The sequence below is a fragment of the Hippopotamus amphibius genome, chromosome 4, assembly GCF_030028045.1.
Source record: "Hippopotamus amphibius kiboko isolate mHipAmp2 chromosome 4, mHipAmp2.hap2, whole genome shotgun sequence".
Classification (NCBI taxonomy): domain Eukaryota; kingdom Metazoa; phylum Chordata; class Mammalia; order Artiodactyla; family Hippopotamidae; genus Hippopotamus; species Hippopotamus amphibius.
Window position 1 is genome coordinate 122974692 of NC_080189.1, and position 22842 is coordinate 122997533.

The window sequence follows — 22842 nt, forward strand, 5'->3', positions numbered from 1 at the left end:
AAGTAACAAAACATTAAAGACAGGATATACAGAGTAAGTTTTCCAGTAATTTTGACACAATATCTTTATGTCATTTAAGCTCCCCTGTCCATAATGACTTTTTCCTAAATTATGAGTTTTTTTTGTGTAGCTTCTGATAAAACGTTTCAGTATTACTTTATACTGAAGGGCTACTGATTTACACTTGTATTAAAGTACTACTGACATATTTGTAATAGGCTATGGCTGAGGGTGTCTTATTTTTTATTTTATCTTTTTTTCTATTGAAATAGAGTTGACATATAATACTATGTTAGTTTCAGGTGTACTACATACTGATTTGACATTTGCATACATTATGAAATGATCATCAGGAGAAGTCCAGTAACCATCTATTCCCACACTAAGTTATTACAATATCATTGACCATGTTCCTTAGTTCAGGGCATCTTTTTAGACTCTAGCAGGACTCAGGAATATTTTTCATTGTGCAGAACTGAATGGAGATTTGAGGGACATCAAGCACACCTGGCCCCCTCCTCTAAGGACCAGTGGTACCTCACATATCAAATCACTGTGTCAAGCCCAAATGCCCCAGGTTTCCAAACTCACTGACAGCGTAGGGGCTGCCCTGAGTGAGAACCTGGAGGTGATCATCACAGTATGAGTGAATCAAGTAAACAGGCTGTATGGAAGCATCTTTTGAAAACTGTCTTGGATACACATCTAAGGTCGATTTGAACTTTGTTACATGCAAAGGCTCTCCACAGTTTTTAAAAATTAAAGAGCCTTTAAGATATGATACTGCACGTCCTGCTTTAAAAACTAGACGGCGATAAAAGCTTAAAGCTGAAGCAATCACATGCTAATCACAATATTCCATTTATTTTTTTTATTTTTTATTTTATTTTTTTATTTTTTAATTTTTTTAAACAATATTCCATTTAAAGCTCTCCACTGGACAAGCTATAACAACTATACTGTTATTCATTTCTTTTGTCTAGCCACAAATAAGGTAATTAAGGGTTATTACGTTTTATTTAGTAACGTCTTTCACTATTTTGTTCCAAATTCAGGCTTTTTGATTTTGGTATGTCATGCATCTCAACAAATTATTTCCTTTGAGTTAATTCACAGCAGTATAGGTATACCTTGTTTTATTGTGCTTCGCCTTACTGTGTTTCACAGACTCAGTGCATGTTTTTACAAAGTGAAGGTTTGTGGCAACCCTGCATTGAGCACGTCTATGGGTATCATTTTTCCATTCGCTCACTTCGTGTCTCTGTGTCACATTTTGGTAACTCTCACAGTATTTCAAACTTATTCATTATTATTTTATTTGTTATGGCGATCCGTGATCAGTGATCTGTGATGTTACCATTATACTTTTCAGCATTTTTCAGCAATAAGGTATTTTAAAATTAAGTGTGTACATTTTTTTTAGACATAATGCTGTTGCACACTTAGACTACGGTATAGTGTAAACATAACTTTTATATACACTGGGAAACAAAATAATTCGTGTGACTTGCTTTATTGCAGTAGTCGAGAACCAAACCCACAATATCTCCGACATATGCCCGTAATCAACTTTTTATTCCCCAAAGTCCCTTTGTAGGGGAAAAAGAATAAGATTTTATCAGAAGAAATGTCCAAAACTCCCATACATTAAAAAAAGCTCCTAAAACTTAAGGATTTTGCTGTGGTTACCAACTTGGAAAGCTCATATAAGAGCTTTTGTTTTGTTTTGGCAATGGCAAAATCTAATTAAGTATTACATCAGAGTAACTGAAAACAATTTCAGGTGCACCTCTAAGATTTTCCCTCCACCTTAATGGTGGGCTACTGAACTCCATTTAAAGGTACGTGCTTTTGACCACGTCACTTCTTAACCCCATGTCGCACACGTTTAATCATACATTTAATTTAACTAACAGTTATAATCATAACACTCTGAGTACTCAATTGTAAATAGATGTCTTAGATTATTAAAACAAAGAGTCTTTACTAAAAAAAATCCCTGTATTCCTGGTTATTAGGGTAATTAAGAATTAGGGCTGGTGTTCCCAGGGCCATCGACCACAATGTGCTGCGGCCCCGTGGGTCACTCTGGAGGTTCCTTTGGGTTCTATAGGATTTAGTGAGTTTTTCAAAACTTGTTCCAGACACAAAGAAGACAGTTAACTTAATTAACTAACAAATAACTTGAACTGTCCATTTTTTTCTGTTGTCCTACAACATCTTAGATTAGAATTCAAAGACATTAAAGAATAAGACAGATATTACAAATCACTTGCCTTCTGAAATTCCTAAAACGTGAAGTTTTCAGATGGCCTAAATAAATCTGATCCCTTATCTTATAAAATGCTGTAACAGTGAGAGATAATATACCAAACAAACTGTCCAATTTCTCCCACCCACCCTTTTTTTGTAAATAGAATAAGTCCCCAGTGAGACTTTTTTAACCTAATTATTGATATATGATCTCAAAACTATTTCATTAGGAAGATTTCCTTCCCATTTTGGCAATCTATTTTTAGCACAAGAATCTGGGCCAAATACAAAGTTTCCGGAATAATTTCTGGAATGAAAACTGTTGAAAATTCTCTATAAATATATTCTGAGTTTAGAGCATTACAATGGTATTAAAAACTCAGTCTACAATACAAAGTACATTATTATACACTCCAATAAAATATATGTCTTTAAGGCAAATTTACAGAATTGTAGCCTCCATCCTGCAATATAGGCAAAATTATGTTCCATCTGAAGCATGAAATTTGGTGAGTACCAAATCCATCTTGCTGTGTCCTCCATGAATATACTCCTTTGTTTATCAGCCATCACTAACATTCATTAACTATCTACAAAATACAGTCCTTTCCCTCAAGAAGTTTAAGATATGGGTAAAAGTATAGAAGATGATTTGAAACCACTGCTATTTGCATATAGTGTGAACATTTGTATAGAAATTCCAAAATGGAAAACTAGAAAAGTATTTAAAATATTTTCTAAATTCAGTAAATGGCATCTTGCATTCCTTCAGGCATTAAAGAACATATTAAAAATACACAATGTGGCATCATCCACAGAGCAGCAGAGACACACCTGTGAGAAGAAGTCACCTGACTCGGAAACTAAGACTGCCTCAAAGCCCTAAACTTACATGGGCTCCTTCCAAGACCCAGTAACCAATTTAATATTTGTAATGTTGTATTCTTCTCCTTTAAAGAAGTCTCCAAAACTGCATAAGCTTCAGACCCCACAAAACCTGGATCTGTCCCAGCGAGGAAATAAACAATATGTGATTTCCATGTGAGTATGATACTTGGCAGAGATATTTCAAAACGCTGTAACCAGAGAGATAGAACAGGTTCTGGGACGACAAAACTCAATCCTATTAAAATGTCAAGTCTCTCAAAATCAAACTGAGCATTTAATGCAAGTGCAATAAATATTCCAACAGCATTTAGGAAGCATAACAAGACTTTGGGAAAATCCGGGAAACACCTGGAAAAAAATAAGAATCACCAAGAAATTTTTGGGAATGATGATCAATTGGATGCGAGGTGCAGAGTTGAGGGCGAAATGACTGTTTTTCCAGATACAAAACAATATTATAAACCTTCAACAATTTAAACTATGTGGTACTACTGTAAAAAATGTACACACTGAACAAGACGAACACTAGTACATCTAAAAAATTAATAAACAATAAAAGAGGTAGACAAATTCAATAGGAGAGGAAAGAAGTATTAGGAAAATGGTGATGGCACAACTGGTAAGGTCTTTGGGACTGAAAACCCATTTAGATCATAATCTCACACCATTCTCTCAGATAAACTAAATAGATGGAGTGGTGACATAGTTTCAAAGATCAAATTAGAGAAAATTACAAGAAAATAAACCTCAATATTTATCAAACTCTACAGAGGAATGGTTTTTTAAAGCTTAGAAACAATGAAATAAATTACAAAATAAAATACTGACAGAACTAACAATATAAAAATTAAAAATATCTGCACATGCACACAAATCATTACAAATGAAAGGCAAGCAAGCTATGGGGGTAAAATAGTTTTTGCAAGTATGCAAGATTAATATCGACTGTGTATAAAGAGCTCATACAAATCTATAAGAAGAGCACCAAGATCCCCCAAAAGATAAATATGCAAATATCATGCACAAACAGTGTGGCAGTTCCTCAAATGTTCAAACATGGAGGGACCATATGACCCAGCAACTGCACGCCTAGGTATACCCCAAGAGGAGTGAGAATATATACCTACACAGAAACTTGTACATTAATGTTCAAAGAAGCACTATTCATGATAATCAAAAAGTAGAAATAACCCAAATAACCATCAACTGATAAATGGAAATTAAATGTGTGAAACCCATATGATAGAATATTATTGGGCAATGAGAAAGAATGAAGTACCTGCTACAACATGATTGAAGTTTGAAAACTTATGCTAAGAGAAAGAAGCCAGCCACAAAAGACCATATATTGTGTGACTGTATGAAATACCTTATGAAATGTTCATATGATTCTATGAAACATCCAGAACAAGCAGATATAGGGAGACATAAAGTAGAGATGAGTGGCCCCTCAGATCTGGAGCAGGTTTTGGAGGAGGTGAGAAGTAACGGCCAATGGGTACCAGGTTCCTTGCCGGCGTCAGGAAAATACTCTAAAATTAACTATGGTGATGATTGCACAGCTCTGTGAATATAAAAAAAATCACTGAACTGTACACTGTAATTGGGTGAATTGTATGGTATATCAATTATATCAATACACAGTACATTTATTCAATATGCAATATATAGTATATGCTATCACTATGCTACACACTATGGCAATATACAATATGATAAATAGCTTTATTGTAACAACGCTGTTATTTTTTTAAGGCATGCACAGTCAAATCACAGAGGAGAGAGCAAGTTCACAAACATCAGGAAATTATCAACATCCCTAGTAATCAAAGAAATACAAACCAAAGCAATAAGGAGACACTATTCTTACCATTCAAAATAATAGGGGGATAGTTTTTAAATGATAATTCTCACTGCTGCCAGCAGGATGGCCAAACAGATATTTTCACATATTGTCAGTGAGGGTGCAAAGTGGCACAGCCCTTGTTAAAGGCAGTTTAGCGATGTATATCAAGAACTCCAAATATAGTAATACTCTGCCTCAGCAGTCTTGTTCATAAAAATATCACCTACGAAATCCATTCTAAATATGAGGGGGTAAATCATTATATACAAAGATTCGCATTTCAGTATTATGTTTGACAGTGAAGAAATGAAACATCTTAAATGTCCGGTGGTAGTGAAATAGTTAAGTGTGCTGTGGTATACACACTAAGTGGAATATTACACAGCCACTAGAAATATACTACATACTTGTCTGGGAAAATTATTATTACATGATATCAAGATAAAAGTGACAGCACAAAAATGTATACACAATACGATTACAACTAAGCTTAACTTTTTCCCCTTTTTTTGTATTTTCAAATTATCTTTAATAAACCACATTTATAAATTTTAACAAATATCTAAAAGAAAAAATACGACAGGCACAATAACTACAATACAAGGTACTACATTATGCATGGTTTATGGATGCTATAAAGAGCACCAGATATTCAGAGATGAGTTTCAAACTCCATGTTTCAATGTTTCATCTGCAGGTGACTTTGAGTTTCAAGGCTTTTCTTCCCCCAACAAAGTCATTCAATGAACTCTTATTTATAGACACCTCGGCCCTGGCATGTACAAACAAAAACCAATAAATTCATGATAATATACACCTCAATTCATTTTATGAGATATGGTTATTTTCTCTTCAGCCCTAACTTTCCTCCACAACTGTATTTACAATAAACATTCACTCAAACTATTTCCAATCTAGATTTGTTAAGTATGTTTTTAAAGAAAAGACAGTATATAACCTGCTTTAAATTGCCACAAATAGAATCAAATATGGCAACATCTCTAAGGAAAACTACTCACAATCAAAATAGAATACATTTTATTCTTTAAAAAAATATCCAGGTGGCAACATTCTGTATACAATAGGCAATTTCATGTTATTTAATTTCAGAAACTTGGAATGTTTCTTTGAAACGGAAAATGAAACATTCACATAATTTTCATCATTGGTAATTTGGCACACAAAACTCTTCCCCCAAAAGGTAGATTATGGATAATAAAGTAAAGGAGGAAGGAGAACAGGATTTTAATAAAAAGTTGCAATTTATAAATTGTAATAATATAATTAAGCAGAGTACAAGCCTTCAGAAATTGAGTTTTAAAAAACTGAATGTTTTCTTTTTTTAATTGGGTTATCTTTATTCATTTATTGATTTATTCATTCATTTGGATTTGGTTGCTTTGGGTCTTAGCCGCGGCCTGCAGGCTCCTTAGTTGTGGCTCCAGGGCTCCTTTTTCATGCAAACTCTCAGTTGTGGCATGCATGTGGGGTCTAGTTCCCTGACCAGGGATTGAACCCAGACCCCCTGCATTGGGAGCACAGAGGCCCAACCAGTGTGCCACCAGGGAAGTCCCAAAACACTGAACATTTAATCAGGAATCAATACCATCTATGAAGTACTTCTTGCCTTCCATCCACTTCATCTCTTTTCTGACAAGAATCAATATAATCAAAATGCTGTACAATTTTCCTCCAGACTACTTATTTTATTGAGGTCAAAAACTAAGTGAATACACTTGAGCTTCAAATTTAAGAAAACAAAATTTGTCGGCTGCTTTATTCTACCTTGGCTCAGCCAATCAGAACACAATGTTGCCTTGGAAACCCTCATGTTTATTAGGAAAATAACTCTAATGCTCGATTCTTAAAGCATTAAATATCTACTTAGAAATTATTTAAAAATCTATTGATAAACAGTCACCATTTCAGAGAACAACAACAATACGGAAATTACTCATTATCCAGGTTGCTTTCCCCTGATCATTATACAAGGACTCTTCAAGATTAAGAGAACCATTTCCCTCTGTTCTCATATCCATTTCTTGTTTGCCAAAAATTTTGGAAATGTAAAGAGAGAAAATGTACATACTCTTTGTCTGGATGTACTGCATGTCATATATTTCATCACATACAAATATGTTAGGTTCAATTACATTTCTTTATTTTATATCTTCCTTGGTGTATGTGAGGAAAACAGAAACAAAACCTTTAACTGGATACAAAGAAAACTGCAATGAATTACAAAGGTAGACACTATAATAGGCCATGTTCTCTAACTACAGTGCTAGAACCACAAATTAATTAAATTATTTGGAAAAAAAAACTTGAAAAAAATTTAACCTTTTCAATATAACTTTTAAGGCAAAAAGCAAAGCATAATTACAGATTATAAAATAATGAAAATAAAAGCACTTCTATGGTAAGTATGGATCTAATTGACTTCATTATTTTTTAAAAGATAATATACAAACCATCAGATGACTAAAAGAAAAGAAAAAGAACAAAAACAGAAATGACTTAAAGACAAAAAAATAAGAAATAAGAGATATAAAAGGGAAAATTAGAAAAACAAAACAAAGCAAAGCAAACAAACAAACAAAAACCCGGACTTGTGTACTGGATGCTCTGCCCCCTCCTCCCAAGGCCCCCTTCAGATCCAAGGCTGTTGCTAAGAATATTGGCTGCTGCTGGCTCACAGCTGAATCCATCCTCTGGAATTACCCTCAGCCAAAGGAAGCTGCCTCACATAAGTTACGTCCCTTCATCAAGGGTGGCCCACATACAATGACTGGTCAGTGCAAGGATACAAACGCCTGGCCCTGTGCCTTGATTTGTCACATCCGTGAAAGGCTATCTCAGCCTCAGTGCTCATGTGCAATTAGCTGAGGCTGCTGTTGCAACCACAGTTCAGCTTCTCCCTCTGCTTAAGGCTGGTTCCCTTGCCCCTCAAAGGAATTGTTCCTGAGAGGAATTCTCAATAAACTCCTACATGCAAATCTCAGTCTCGGTTCCTAAGGTCATCTGATCAATTGGCAACAGCTAGTGCTGGAAGTGGTCCTGGGAAGGAGGCTTTAACATGAAATTCTGAGGCTGGATCACCCAAGGGACGGCTGGCACTGAAGACTCATCACTGGTGGAGGATGGGGCACAGATAGCCTCTGGCATGAGGTGGTGGTACAATTATTAAAATGTGCACGGGGTGAACTGGGGTAGCATACTGGTGAGAAGGAAAGCACTGGTGAGTGCAGGTTCTCAGGAGTTGGAGAGATGAGAAAGTAGTCATTAGAAGGCTGTTGATGGGAATTCTCTGGTGGCACAGTGGTTAGGACTCCTCGCTTCCACTGCAGAGGGAACGGGTTTGATCCCTGGTCAAGGAACTAAGATCCTGCGGTGGTGCAACCCCTTCCCCACCCCCGACCCCCACCCCACCCCACCCCACCCCACCCCTGCCAAAAAAAAGGCTGTTTCTGAGGACAATGAATGAACCAGAGAAAGTCACTGAAAGACTGAGGTTAATTAATCACCAATTAGAGGTGAGTGTAAAGTCAGACAGCCTCTTTGGCACCATTTAAAGACATTCTCATCTCCTGTGAATGGAGACCAGAAAAGGCTGAGGCTCAAGGCCAGGACTCAATTCTTATAGGAGTAGCTGAGCTTCAGAAGAAGCTAAATGCACAGGCTTGGCCAATTTGCTACTTAAGAACAGCGCCTATAGGGAAGGAGTTAACCCTAACGCATGTAACAGGGACATCTTGACTTCCCATACTCTCCTCAACCCCTGGGCCTGCAGAAGTGGCCCTCTTCACCCCGTGAAAGGCCAGCACTCCCTCCTTGCTTAAAGATGATGCAGAGTTCTCTGTGTTGCAAGAACAAAGGCCTTTCCCTCAGACTCACCCCCACCTCCCTTCTGGCCCTCAGAGAAATAAGTAGGGTTAAGTCTACTTAACCTATGTAACCCAGACTGCTAAGGGAGAGAAAAGATTATGCCCCCAAAGGAGCCTCGGGACCAAGCTAGCATGTACCAGCAGAAGTCAGGAGAGTGTGCCTGGATCAAAGGTGTTGGATCAAAGTGAGTGGAAGACAAAGCTGGCTAAAGGAAAGTGGATCAATAAGGACAACCCTATGACACAGGATTTAACCCTTACAAGCATCCTGGAAGATGATGTCAACACATGCTGGGATGGCTCTGAGAAGCTTGTAGGAAACATGGCTACATTCGGTGAAGAGGGAATGCCAGAACTGCCACAGCGGACAGGAAAATAAAGGTTCGAAATGTTCAGAGGAACGTTCTAGAGTGGATATATTATGTCGGGTCAGCAAACTCACCCACCAACACTGTTCTGTAGGAGGGCCCAGGGGACACTCCTTAATAAAGAGGGAAGCACTGGGATGAGAGGCATCAATGTCACTGTCAAGGTCAGTATGACTGTCTTCTGTGGGCTGGGCTGACACTGGGGATGTGCTTACAGAACTGGGCTCCCTGATAGCAATCAGGATGGTAGAGTCTTGAAGTGATGGAGGGCAGGTTGGGGGCAACTGCTGTAATCATTGGCAAGGTTAGATTGAAGGTGTGGGGGGAGGGTGGGTGTCTGACCCACTGAGATATGGAGCTGCTTCATAGAACACAGCATCCTTAGGGACAAGATGGGTAACCAACCAATAAGCATACTGCTCAAACTGTCAAAAGACATCAAGGATGGGATCTTCAGGGACTGAGAGCAGTCACCCCAATAAGAATTACCATACTCTGCCTAGTTTCCGGATCTGAGCCCTTCCTCAGGCTGGGAACCCACTGATTGAAGATTGGCTGGGTCTTGGGAGGAAGAGTCCTGATACTCAACAGTATTTATGATGAAGATTCTCCCAGTCCTTCCCCCAAAGGGACATATAACCATTTACTCCAGCACAGTGGGTGTGGAACCTGAAGAGGCCTGGCAGGCATTGGCTATTTTCTTAGTGACGGGAAGTGTGAGATGCAATACTTTGCCAATTACTTTTGGAAGGGATGCTCCCCACCACAGGATTCCTCATATCATAATTTCACCAATATAGTGGGGCTGGGACTAGATGTCTGGCACTTCGGTGCTCCTCCATGTGGCCTCTTTCTCCAAATGATATCTCATCCTTCAGAGACTCTCCATGGGGCCTTTCTCTCAATCTGACTGCAACCACACGAGACCCTGACAAGAATCAAGGCATTGCTCAGCTGAGTCCATGGAGTCAAAAGAGATAATAAAAGGACTGTTTTAAGCTATGGAGTTTTATAGTGGTCTACTACACAACAATAGTAACTAAAACAAGAACTTGGTAGCTAAAAATGGTGTCTGCCTTGAAAAAACAATAAAGCATGCAGCATTAGCTTTGGGACCAAGTTGGAGCTTCTTCAAGAGATGGAAGTGAAGGCTTGCAAGACAGCGGTGAAATTGCTATCAGAGACTGAAGGAAAGGGGAACCTGAGTATTATTATGTCATAACAGCATGTTGTGCAGACACGTGCATGACACACCCAGTGGTGAAACTGTCACCTGCAGTCAGGTGGGAAATAGAAAAGGTACCTAAGGAACTCATGAGTCTGGATGAGGATATTTATAGGCAGAATGTTGAAAGCACCAACTGTTTTTGTTTTGTGTTGTTTTTGTTTTTAGCTGCTTATGAAAAGTACACGGGAAGTGAGATTTAAAAAAAGAAGTATATAGTTTTTGAGCAGATTTAGAGAAAATATAAAGCAACCAAGATGTGTTGGGTTTTAAAGTAACGCTTAAGGTAAGAAATGGACTCGGGGTGGGGGAATCAAGTCCAGGACACGGAAAGCAAAATACGCCTCAGTGCCAAGTTCAGATTAAAGGTGGGACTCTGAGATACTTTGCTGAAACCACAGGAAGATTTTAGGTGATGTGTCATAAAGCCTTTCAGCTGAACAAAGAGTCTTCTAAGAATCCTTGCGGCATGCCTCATACGGACTCTCACCCAGACAACAGGGCTTCTAAGAATGAATCCTAAGGAAGTTGTCCCAGAAGAACCTTACAGGCCAGTTTCAGAAAGAAGTGTAGCTATGGCTTGTACCCAACGAAGCTGATTGTGATTTGATACAAACAAAATGCAAAATGGTTTAAAGGAAGTGAATCCATTTGGAATGAGAGGGATAGAGTCAGTTCATAATGAAAAGAGGTCTCAGGACCCTGAAACCTCTACAGGCAGTAAGTAGGCTAAGAAAGCTGCTTCGCTTTTAAGAGGGGCCATTTATTACGGAAAAGAAAGGATGACTCAGGGCAGAGCCAAGAGACTTGGGAACTATTCCCACAGATCAGGACTGGTCTACAGTGAAGGACTGGGAACCTGTGCCCTGCTGGATTTCAGAAGCACTACAAACCATGACTGCAGTGCGCCTACTGTTTCCCCCTTGTGGCTACTCCAGTTTTCCTGTTCCTGCCTCATCATTGTTTGGTGAATGTTGAGCAAGTAACTTCTCTCTTTAATTTATAATTCTTTAGAGCAAGAAGAACCATACTAAGGAGCTACATCCAAAGAAACACACCTGAGAAGATGCATCAATGCCTATACCTGATTTAGATGATGAGGCCCTGGATTTAAGGTGATGCCATTATGAAATGAGACTGGTGGTCTTGGGAAAAGAGACGAGTTGTATTTCGTGTGAGGGAGGAATGTGAGTTGTGGCCAGAGGTGAACTGTGGCAGCTCTTCTTCAAGGACAACCCTGAATGACTCTGCCCCTCCCTGCATGCACCTACTGCCACTCCCGTCTGAGACAAAGCTTATGTCCCATCGATCTGGGCTGGGGCCTGTGACTGCTTTAACAGAATGTAAGGAGGTGATATTCTTGGACTTTGGAACCCAAGCATTAAGGAAGCCAAGCAGCTTCCCTCTTTGACCCTTAAGACAACATGTTAGAAGTTCTGGCTGTCTTGCTGGATGGAGAGGCCACATGGTGGAGCATTGAGGCACCAGGACATCCAGCCTAGCCCCATCTGACTGCAAGTGAGTGAAAGATCTCACACAGCACCAAAAGAGGAGACCCCCAGATGAGCCCAGACAAACCACAAAATCATGAGCTATAACTAAATTCTAATGACCACGTTTGGGGGTATTTTGTTATGCAGAGACAGATAACAAAACAATCAGGGTAAGGAGGCCTGGGGAAGAGAGATGAGGATGAGCCAATGGTAGTGGACATGAAATGCAAGGTCCTTTGTACTGTATCTTAGTTCCCACAAGAGAGCATCCACCAAGGAAGGGACCCTCACAGAACACCTCAGCCAGTTCACATCAGCCAGCAACTGTCCTCCACCACCCCAGTGGTGATTCAGTGAGCTCATGAATGGAACAGCCACGGTGCTAGGGATGAGGCTATGGATGGAGCCAACAGCATGAGCTGCCATTCACCAAGGCTGAGCCATTTGCTGCCACTGCTGAATATTCATTCTGCCAATAACAGAGACTAACACCAAGCAGCCCTCAATATGGCAACCACTCAAAGACACCAACTGGTCACTTGATAGCAGGATGGACCCCTTGGGGCAGTGACTCCTGACTCTGATACATGCTCCAGGTGCAGGCTTCCCTTTGGCACCCACACAACCTAAGCTACACCACTATCTAAGGACTGGTTCTCCATCCGTGACTTGGGACCACAGACAACATTACATCAAGCTACTTTTCTTCAGAGAAGGTGCAGCAGTGGGCATATGACCATGGGATCAACTTATCCTTTCACTTACTGCATCACTCAGAAGCTGCTGGCCTGATAGAGCAGTGAGATGGCCACTTAAAGACATAACTGGGCCAAAGTCAAAGCCAGCTTGAGGTGATGCCCTGGATAGCTGCTCCTTGGGACATGGTACACACCCGAAATCAATGACCATTATATGGTACTGTGTCAACAGTACACAGAACACATGGGAACCAAGGTTCGGATGTAGGAGTGGAACATGTTACCATCACTTCCAGTAACCTACTTAAGAAATTTGTATCCACAATTCTAGGCACAATGCTTCCACCAAGAGAACACAGCAAGATCGTCTTAAACCATCGCTGCCTCCAAGTCTCTTCAAGCTCTTTTTGCCAAAAGACCAGCTGGCAAGGAAAGTAATTATCATCCTATAAAGAGTACTTGACAGTGATCATCAGGGGGAGAAAGGTTTTCTCTTCCTGTGAGGACAGGAAAGGATACACTGACAGCCAGATGACTCACTGTGACGTCTCTTGGGACGCCTCTCTCCAATTTTGACGGTAAATAGAGAAATGCAGAATTTACAGCTAATGAAGGGTATGAGGAGCATGAGTTCAGACCCCTCAAGGGTGGGAGTCAAGATCACTCCATAAGATTAGCTTCCAAGACCAGAAAAAATGCCAGGAGAGGATAAGGACAGAGATGATGAGGGTCAATTGCAGCCTCAAGACCAGCTGCAATGGCCAGAGCCATAATTCATCCCACTAACCTTCCTCTTGTGAATTTCCCAGAAAAAGAGATGATCCAGCATCATGGAGAAGATGTTCCCAGACGGGATGAACTTACTATATGAAGCAAGTAGAGGGGGTCAACTCTAGTGGACCCTCAGGACCAAGGATATATTTCTTCTGTTGCTGGTAGTGTTGGCTGTTGACAACTCACAGCTTTATCACTCTTCAGGAATTGCCCGTGGCCTGAGAAAGATGCTCTGCCCAAGGCTCTGACCCCTACCCATGGACTGTCCACATCCAATGACTGCTTAATATGGAGGTACAGAGGTCCAGCACCTTTGTCTTGATTCGGGGTAGTTTTGAAAGTCCTTCTCAGCTCCAGCGTTCCCTATGGGATTGGTTAGCATCTCTGCTGCAACTGTATCTCATTTTAACTCCTCCCTCAGCCCAATCTCATTTTTCCTTAGAGCACTTCACCTCTTGTACCCAAATCTCAGCATCTCAGTATCTGTTCCCTGGGAACCTGATTTGTGGTAATTTGCTAAATTAATCCAAGTTTGTATTAATGTAGATAGTCATCTCTGCCAGATAATTTCACATTTTTTGTTTTCCACCAAAACTCAGCCAAGTTCAAGAATACCTATTATTTTGGGTCCTCCCCAACTCTCACAACTGTTAGCTTGAAATTTTTGCCAATCTAGCACCTGTGTAAGTGTTAACTCATTCCGTATATAATTTACATTCTCCTGACTAATGAAATTTAGCATCTTTTCATATGCTTAGAGGCCACATGGATTTCCTATTCACATCTACTGCCCATTTTTCTATTAGGTATTTTTCTCCTCCTCCTCCTCCTTTTCCTTTTCTTTCTCCTCCTCCTTTTTAAAAATAATCTATGATCCCAGTGTTGGTTTTATGAACTACAACTCTCAGCTTTCCATTTAATTTCTTTAATAGTGTCTTTGGATGAACATAATTTTGATGTAATCAAACATACAGTCTTCACCTTTGTGATGAGTGGGATGTTCTTTTTTGTCCTATTTAAGATAGTCTCTATCATGAGGTCATGGAGATATTTACCTGTATTATCTTCTAAAAGCACTGTTGTTTCATTTTTCACATTTAAGTCTATGATTCACCTGGAATTGACTGTTGTGTGTAGTGTGAGGTAAGGATCCAATTTTTTGTTCTTTCCATATAGATAACCAATTGTCCCCATAAGATATATTGAAAACACAGTCCTTGTCCCACTGTTCTGCAGGGCTACTTTATCTTTTTTAATAGACTTTATTTTTTAAAACAGTTTTATATTTGTAGAAAAACTGAGAAGATACTGCAGAGTATTCACATACCCCACATTCAGCTTCCCCTGTTATTTACCTTACATTGATATAGTACATTTGTTACAATTCATAAACCAACACTGGCACATTATTATTACTAAAGTCCATAGGTTATTCAGATTTTCTTAGTTTTTGTTTAATGTCTTTACCCCATCCAGGACACCTCATCACATTTACTTGTCTCCTTAGACTCCTCTTGGCTGCGACAATTTCTCAGACTTTTGTTTGTGAGGACCTTGACAGTTCTGAGGTGTATTGGTCAAGTATCCTGCAGGATGACCTTCCATTGACATTGATCAGATGTTTTCATCATGAATACACTGGGATTATGGGTTTGGGGGAGGAAGCCCACAGAAGTGAAGTGTCATCACATCAAGGGTACAAACTATCAACATGACTTATCACAACTGAGGTCCTGATCCCCTGGCTGAGGCAGTGCTTGTTGGGTTTCTCCACTGTAACACTACTCTTTCCGCGCCCCCACCCTGGCCACTTTCCACTATGCACAGCACACACTCAAAAAGTGGGAGTTATACTCCTCCTGCCACTCTCCCTTGAGTGCCTACCTTATCAAAAAATTAAATGTCCTTAAGTATGTTTCTTAAATAAGGCCACTGGAAACAATTGCATCAATATCCTATTTTCTTACATGCTTTATAATAGGTCTTATATAACAAGCAGAAACAAACCCCCTAAATATAATTTCTAAAACTGTGGTGAAAATATACATTACATAAATTTTACCATCTTAATCCTTTTACATGTATGGTTCATAGCGTTAAGTATACTCAGATTATTTTGCAACCAATCTCCAGAACTCTCTCCATCTTGCAAAACTGAAACTCTATACCCATTAAACAACAGTCCTACATTCCCCTGCTCCCCCCAGCCTCTGGCAGCCACCATCCATCCTACTCTCTGGTTCTGAATTTGACTACTCTAGGTACCTCATATGAGTGGCATCACACAATATTTGTATTTTTGTGTCAAGCTTATTTCACTTCACATAATGTCCTCAAGGTTCACCTATGTTGTAGTGTGTGTCAGAATGGCCTCCCTTTTCAAGGCAAAATAATATTCCATTGTATGTATGTACCACATTTTGCTTATGCATTCATTTGTCAACAAACATTTGGGTTGCTTCCATGTTTTAGCTATTGTGAATAATTCTACTATGAACATGGGTGTACAAATATCTCTGACACTATGCTTTCAACCCTTTTGGGTATGTACCCAGAAGTAGAACTGTTGAATTTTATAGCAATTCTATTTTTAAGTTTCTGAGGAACTGTCATGCTACTTTCCATAGTGGCTATACTATCTTATGTTCCCATCAGCAATGCACAAAGCTTCCAATTTCTCCACATCCTCACCAACACTTGCTACATTCTGCTTCTTGTTGCTGTCTTTCAGTATAGCCATCCTACTGTATATGAGGTAGTATCTATTGTGGTTTTGATTTGCATTTCCCTAATGGTTAGTGATGTTGAGCTGCTTCTCATGTACTTATTGGCTATTTGTGTATCTTCTTTAGAGAAATTTTCTACTCAAAGCCTTCGTCCATTTTTAAATTGGGTTTTTGTTTCGTTTACTGTTGAGGTGTAGGAGTTCTGTATATATTCTGGATATTAAATCTTTATCAGATATATTATTTGCAAATATTTTGTTCCATTCTGTAGGCTGTCTTTTCACTCTACTGACAGCATCCTTTGTTTGCAGAGAAGGTTTTAATTCTGATGTAGTCCCATTTATCTATTTTTGTTCGTTGTCTGTGCTTTCCAAGAAATATAACCAAATCCAATGCCATGAAGCTCTCCCATTATGTTTTCTTCTAAGAGTTGTATAACTTTACATCTTACATTTAGGTATTTGATCCATTTTGAGTTGATTTTTGTATGTGGTATAAAGTAGGGGCCCAACTTCATTCTTTTGCATGTGGATATCCAGCTTTCCTCACACCATTTGTTGAAAAGACTGTCTTTTCCACATTAAATGGTCTGGGCACTCTTGTTGAGAATCATTGACCAGATAGGCAAAGGTTTATATCTGAGTTCCCTATTTTCCCTTAATGTTAATTTTAAGAGAGAAAAATAGAATTCAAAATTTTATATACAGTATGAGTTTGGGTACTATTTTTAAGTTACAAAAATATTATTTAACAAGTAAAAATAATACATGTTCATTATAGATAATAATGAACTGACTTTTAGAAAGTAAAGTACAAAAAAGAAAAAAAAAAACACTGATAATCTTATTTCGGTGTACTCTTATTTTGGTATAGATCTATAAAGATCTATATGTATTTACCATCAAGAAATATTTGTAGGTCATCTATGTAGCTTTTTAAACCTAATGCGATATTTTAACATCGTTCAAGGCATTTTTCCGGAAACACATTTTGTAAATGGCTGTACAGTATTCCAATGTTTAAATAATATACCATAATTTATTTCATTTCCAATAGTGTTGCATATTTTATCTTGTTTGTAATTTCTCACTATTAAAATAATGTTGCAGTAAACATCACTGTACTTAAATTTGTACAGATATTTATTATTATAACCATAGGCATACACTACTTTAATAATAACAATGAAGAGTTTGGCTAGAAGAAAGTAAAACTTTGCTCTAGATTCTTACATGCTGACTCTTTCTAGAATGGCTTTCGTCAGTGGTATTCAAAACTGACTTTCCACAATTTTAAACATAGCTTTTTATCACACAGATTAGATTTTCCTTTATAGTTACATGTACTTTCAAAATAACAGGACCACTATTTGTGTTCCTCAAACAGAGGACTAGAGACTAAATTCTTAAGATTTTAGAATATATTATTTGGGAAACCAAGGAGTCATCATCTCTTAATGTGGCTTTAGATCTCAAATCTCACCTTAGTTTTAAAGTTTAAAATATATTTTCAAAATAAAAAGAAATAATTAATTTAAATGCCATAATTTCTAGAAGGTTGTTTTGTTTCATATTTTTTAATGGTTGGGGGTAGAAGCATGCATTTTATTTGCTGACAGACAAAATTCAATACTTCAAATACATAGTAAATTTCTCATATATTCTTCCCAAGTTTATCATAGATATAAGTCAAAAGTGAGTAGGCATGGAAAACTGATTTCTAATTTCCATTACTTTTCCTAATCTTTATGTGTAAAACCTATCAGATAGGGTTTGGTAGTAAATTTATTTTTGAGTCCTGATCTATGACAACTTAAAATTCACATTTCAACCTAATAATTCATATGTTTACAGTTTAAAAGTCACATTTTGGTGACTGGAAGAAGGACAAGAGGAGGTTTCTGGGATGCTAACATTATTTTACATATTGACCAAGATATTGATTCCAAAGGTGTGTGTTTATTATGTAAAAATTTCTTCAGTTGTACTCCTAATGATTTGTGCACATTTCTGTATGTATTTAAGCTTAATAGTTTCTTTTAAAATTATATTTTAAGAGTTTTCTTAAGTATATGAGTCTCTACATTTTGTAATTTAAATACTGAACAATTAAAAATTCAAGTGGCTTTTCTTAAAAGTTTAAGCTATGAAAACAACTTAAAACTGAGCTATGTACTACAATTTTACAGATATAGTTTATTCTCACATCATTCTTGTTAAGTTCAACAATTGTTTTCAAAAGAGTGGATATACATATAGGTATAACTAACACTGTCAATCAACTATACTCCAATAAAAATTAGTTTTAGAAAACCCAAATACATGTAAAAGCACACACATACACACACAATCGTTTTCAATATGCAAAAACACTGCACGGACACCGCCAAAAGGGCTCAACATGAAACACTTTAAATGAAATGCTGCCGCTGAGAAAATTAACATTCTAAATTATATAAAAGGTTTCAACTTCTTAAACTATTTTCTAGTTAAATGCAGTATGGCTTCTTCTATCACCAATTTATCCCTGCTCTGGTGGTTGTAGCAATATGCTGAACATTTCGGGTGTCACGTCCACCAAAATTCAGAGAAATAAAATTCATGCTGGCATTACTCATTAGGATGTATTATAAATGAAGAAACAAGGCAATTGTGTTTCTTTGGCAACTTAACATTTTGTTCCTCCTAAACCTTGTATCATATGACATCAGATACAGCTGTTACAAATGAACACAGAAACATATTAGCCATGTGGTCTCCTCCCAACTTCCATTATCTAAAGAAATGCTACAATATAAAAAACACTTTATTCATTATTTTAAATCACATGACTATGACTTTCTCTAATAGGTTTGTATAAACCACAGCAGTTGATTCACCTTTTATTGCATTCACCTTTTACTGCAGTTTCCCTCTGATTTTATATACGAAGCTTAAGTATACAGCTGTTTATCAGGAACATATTTACATGCTCAGATGCTCAACAAAGCCTTTTAAATGCTCTTCAGCCTTTAACTAACGCTCTAAATGATCTTGACATATTCTGGGCTTGGTTGGTATTACAGACCCAAGAAACTAGGAACAAAATAACACTCCCCAGAAATAGCATTTATTACAACATCTATACCCAATACACACTGTACAAAGCCAACACATCCATAAATATTTAAGCAATTTAAAAAAAAAATGTTTCCCACTTATCTGTATGCAACAGCCCAGCACAAAGAAATTCACTAAGCACTTGCCCACATAATAAAATCAACTGCTTACATTAGAGGGTGGTTTTGCAGTCTTCACCCCACCTCCACTCTCACGTAATCCTCTCTCTTTATTTTCTGGCCTCTAAATCCTATTAATCTCCCAAATAGAGTGAAGTAGAACATAAAAATTTACGATCAAATTTAAAACTGCCACCTAGGCACCTGTCAAGTGCAAATCCTGGTATTCTCTCACGAAAGTGTCCTGAAATAGCGTCTGCCTGGGCACCCCAACTGCCAAACACCAGCCTGGGGTCCAAAAACCCCCAGACACCAGATTAGCCCCCATTGTTTGGCTTGAACCTATTCTTCTTTCTCTTCCTCTTCCATATTTTCTCTGGGCTATTCCAACCTGCCTTTATTTCTAATCTTGTCTTCTCTACACAAATGCTATCAAATTGTTTTCCAAAGACACGTTTCACCTGAAGATTCCACGTTCCCACAGTTTTCGTTTCAGTAAAATGAAGCAGCACAATGAGCACATGACTTAATGCTCTTTAGTATTTCATGAAAGTTCAGGGGGGTTTTTTCCTTTCGTTCGTGAGATTTGGAACAAAATATTACTGAAACTTCAGAAAAACCAATTAAAATATCACCTTTGGTTGTAAATTAACTAATCAATCACGTAGCTCTATTTTAGAGAACTTCTGGGTAGGTAGTACAGGAGTGAGGAGCGCGGCCTCTGACGCCTGACAACTCGAGTTTAAATCTGCAGCCTCAGTTGGCTCACCTGTACAATGGAAACAAGAGGACCTACCTGGGAGGGTTGTTGCACGGATCTCACACTTTCATCCAGGAAGGCACTTAGAACAGTGCCTGGCAAGTAGTAAGCACTCAAAAAATATTAGCCTTTATTAATATGTTAACCTGGGGGGAAATATAAACAAGAGCATGACTATATATTTGCAGGAATAAGACATACCACTGTTTTCCAGAACCATCTTTCAAATTAATCTGTACCCAAGACAGTAATTATTATGGTGAAACTGATTACATCACCAAGACAGCGTATATTTAGAGAACAAAGTACAAGGCAACTATTTTGAGAGAGCTTTGCATTTTTGTTAAATAAACGGTAACATGCTTATAGAAAGTCGAAGCAACATATGTTAGCAGTTTCACTTTTAATCTTTCTCATAATTTGGGTTTGTTGTTTTTAAGTGTAACAATTATACAGTTGTAAAAAAACGGTTTTCTCCCTTTCTGAATATATGGGACATTTTGCAGGTTTTTTCTATTCTCTATTAAATTCTAAAACTTTAGTAGAAAAAGTAAACTATAACATACAAATACTCTTGCCATAGTGTCCACACGAAGGCTTTATGACAAACATTTCTGAGTTTACCAATGCGAGGTTTAGTCAGTCTAAGTTAAATTATGGGAATATTTGTTTTCGCTGGCGAGGAACAGACGAAATGCTGCAGGATTTAACATTAGTTAAAACAAAACAAATCAAAAAACACTAGAGCGTTTTCAGTCACTGTACAGCTTAAATTTGACACTCAATACATACATTCAGCCGACCTCTGACATCGCAGGGGTCCTGAAGCAGAAGCAGGCCAGCTCGGGCCGCGCCGAGAGCCAGGGCGGCGGGTTCGAGGCCGGGACGCGGAGACCGCCCCGCCTGTGCGCGCTCCGGGCGCCGCCGTCCGCACGGGGTCCGCGGGAGCCCGAGCGGGCGGGGCAGAGAGCTGTGAGGCCCGGGCTTCGCGAAAGAGCGAGGGGGCGAGGGCCGGAGTGTAGCGGCTGAGGGAGTAGAAGTGAAAGGATGCCGGGACTTTAAGGCGCTGGACCCACACGCTGGTTGGCGGCGGCAGGAAGCGCCCACCTGGCCGCCGGGGGCGGGAGGCGGTTGGAGGAGGGGCCCTCGCGCGCGCGCGCGCGCCCGGAAGCTGAAGAGCCACCCCCTGGTGGACCGCGAAGTGCGATCCGCGGTTTTTCTTCCCCGGCCACTGGAAATCCACCCGTGCGTAGCCCGGAGGCCTCAACTCCATGATTTGTGCAAAACTACCGGGGACAAGCCTGTAAAAGGGGTAAGCGTCCCTGGGTGGGCTCGAACCACCAACCTTTCGGTTAACAGCCGAACGCGCTAACCGATTGCGCCACAGAGACTCCGATGGGGATACCACCTCCAGCCGTAACCTTTATGAAGATAATAAAGGCAGAACGTGACAGTTTCTTTTCTGCTGCCTGGCTCCCAGCATTAAAATCAGATTTTTCCGTTTAACATTTTTAACGCTTTAATTCTATTTTCCACCTTTAAAGCATATTGGAAAATTATAAAATACAGCAAGATCCAGCAGAATTTCAGATTGCAACGTGTATTAAAATACACGTTCCTCCACCCCCACCCCCCCTCCCGTTTGGAACGTTTTGTTTCAGGGAGATAGCTCTTTATTATGTTTGTTTTATAGGGAAATAAAAATTTTTATCTTGTGAGTTGAGAAACTTTCCTTTTGTTTTAAACTCTTTGTCCAGTGCTTTGCCCACTAATCTTCATAATTTTCTTGTGTAGCATTCCCAAGTTCATCTGAATTGTATTTGCCTTCTTTACTTTTATTTTCGAATGTTATTAAATTTGTGTGTGCAATGTCTATTTGTTTGTTGTGTACTAACCTTTAGTACAGTTCCTTGTCACTAACATTTTGTTACTGGAAAAGGACTTTGGAAAAAAGCTACAGTAACATCCTTTAATCCCTGTATGCTGTAGTTCACTGCCGAATCCGCTCTTGATTTCTCCCTGGAATTAGCCTGTACACCACATTTGAGCCATGCCACTTAAAACGTACATTTGACAGGATATACATGACCCAATTTGAGGAAAGAGAAGTTAAGGAAGAAATAAAAGTATGATTTATGACTAACACCTGAAAATCCCCAACACAGATATTCCTCTGACAGATGTTACATCCCTGTAAATACCCTATATGAAAATCTTACCCTTTGTGTAAGATACTTTTTTCCCTCTTCCTGCCTCAGAGCTAGTTTCCACTTGACAACTCTATACTTAAATTTTCAAGTCACTAAGTGGCTCTGTCCAGAATCACTTGAGATAGAATTTGTACCGTGATTTATAGAAGTTGTAGGGGACATGCCTTAGTCCAATCAACATTTTGAGTTCCTGTGGCTTGATAAGACAACTTAAATTGGCTTTGGAACCAATTAGCAAAGTTGCTTGAAAGCGCAGAGATATCGAACAGCTGTGAATTCATACCAAGCTGTACCACTCTGCTCTCAAAAAACTTTTAGAAGTGCACTTGAAAATTTTAAATTTGAAAAGAAAAGAAAAGAAAATCTAGGAAGCACTTATAAAGAACATATAATGAGTCTGATTTCATTATATGATGCTATCTTCACACTGTATGTTTTATGTACCTGTTAATGTGAGCTAAAACTATTAGGCACTGGTTTTTCTTCTCTGAATACAAAAA

General features: G+C 38.7%; 1 non-coding gene across 1 annotated transcript; it reads right to left on the bottom strand.

Annotated features, from left to right (window-relative positions):
- Window positions 1-21449: 21449 nt before the first annotated feature.
- TRNAN-GUU (transfer RNA asparagine (anticodon GUU)) lies at window positions 21450-21523 on the bottom strand. The gene has a single exon. It is a non-coding gene; the product is annotated as a tRNA-Asn (tRNA).
- Window positions 21524-22842: the final 1319 nt, after the last annotated feature.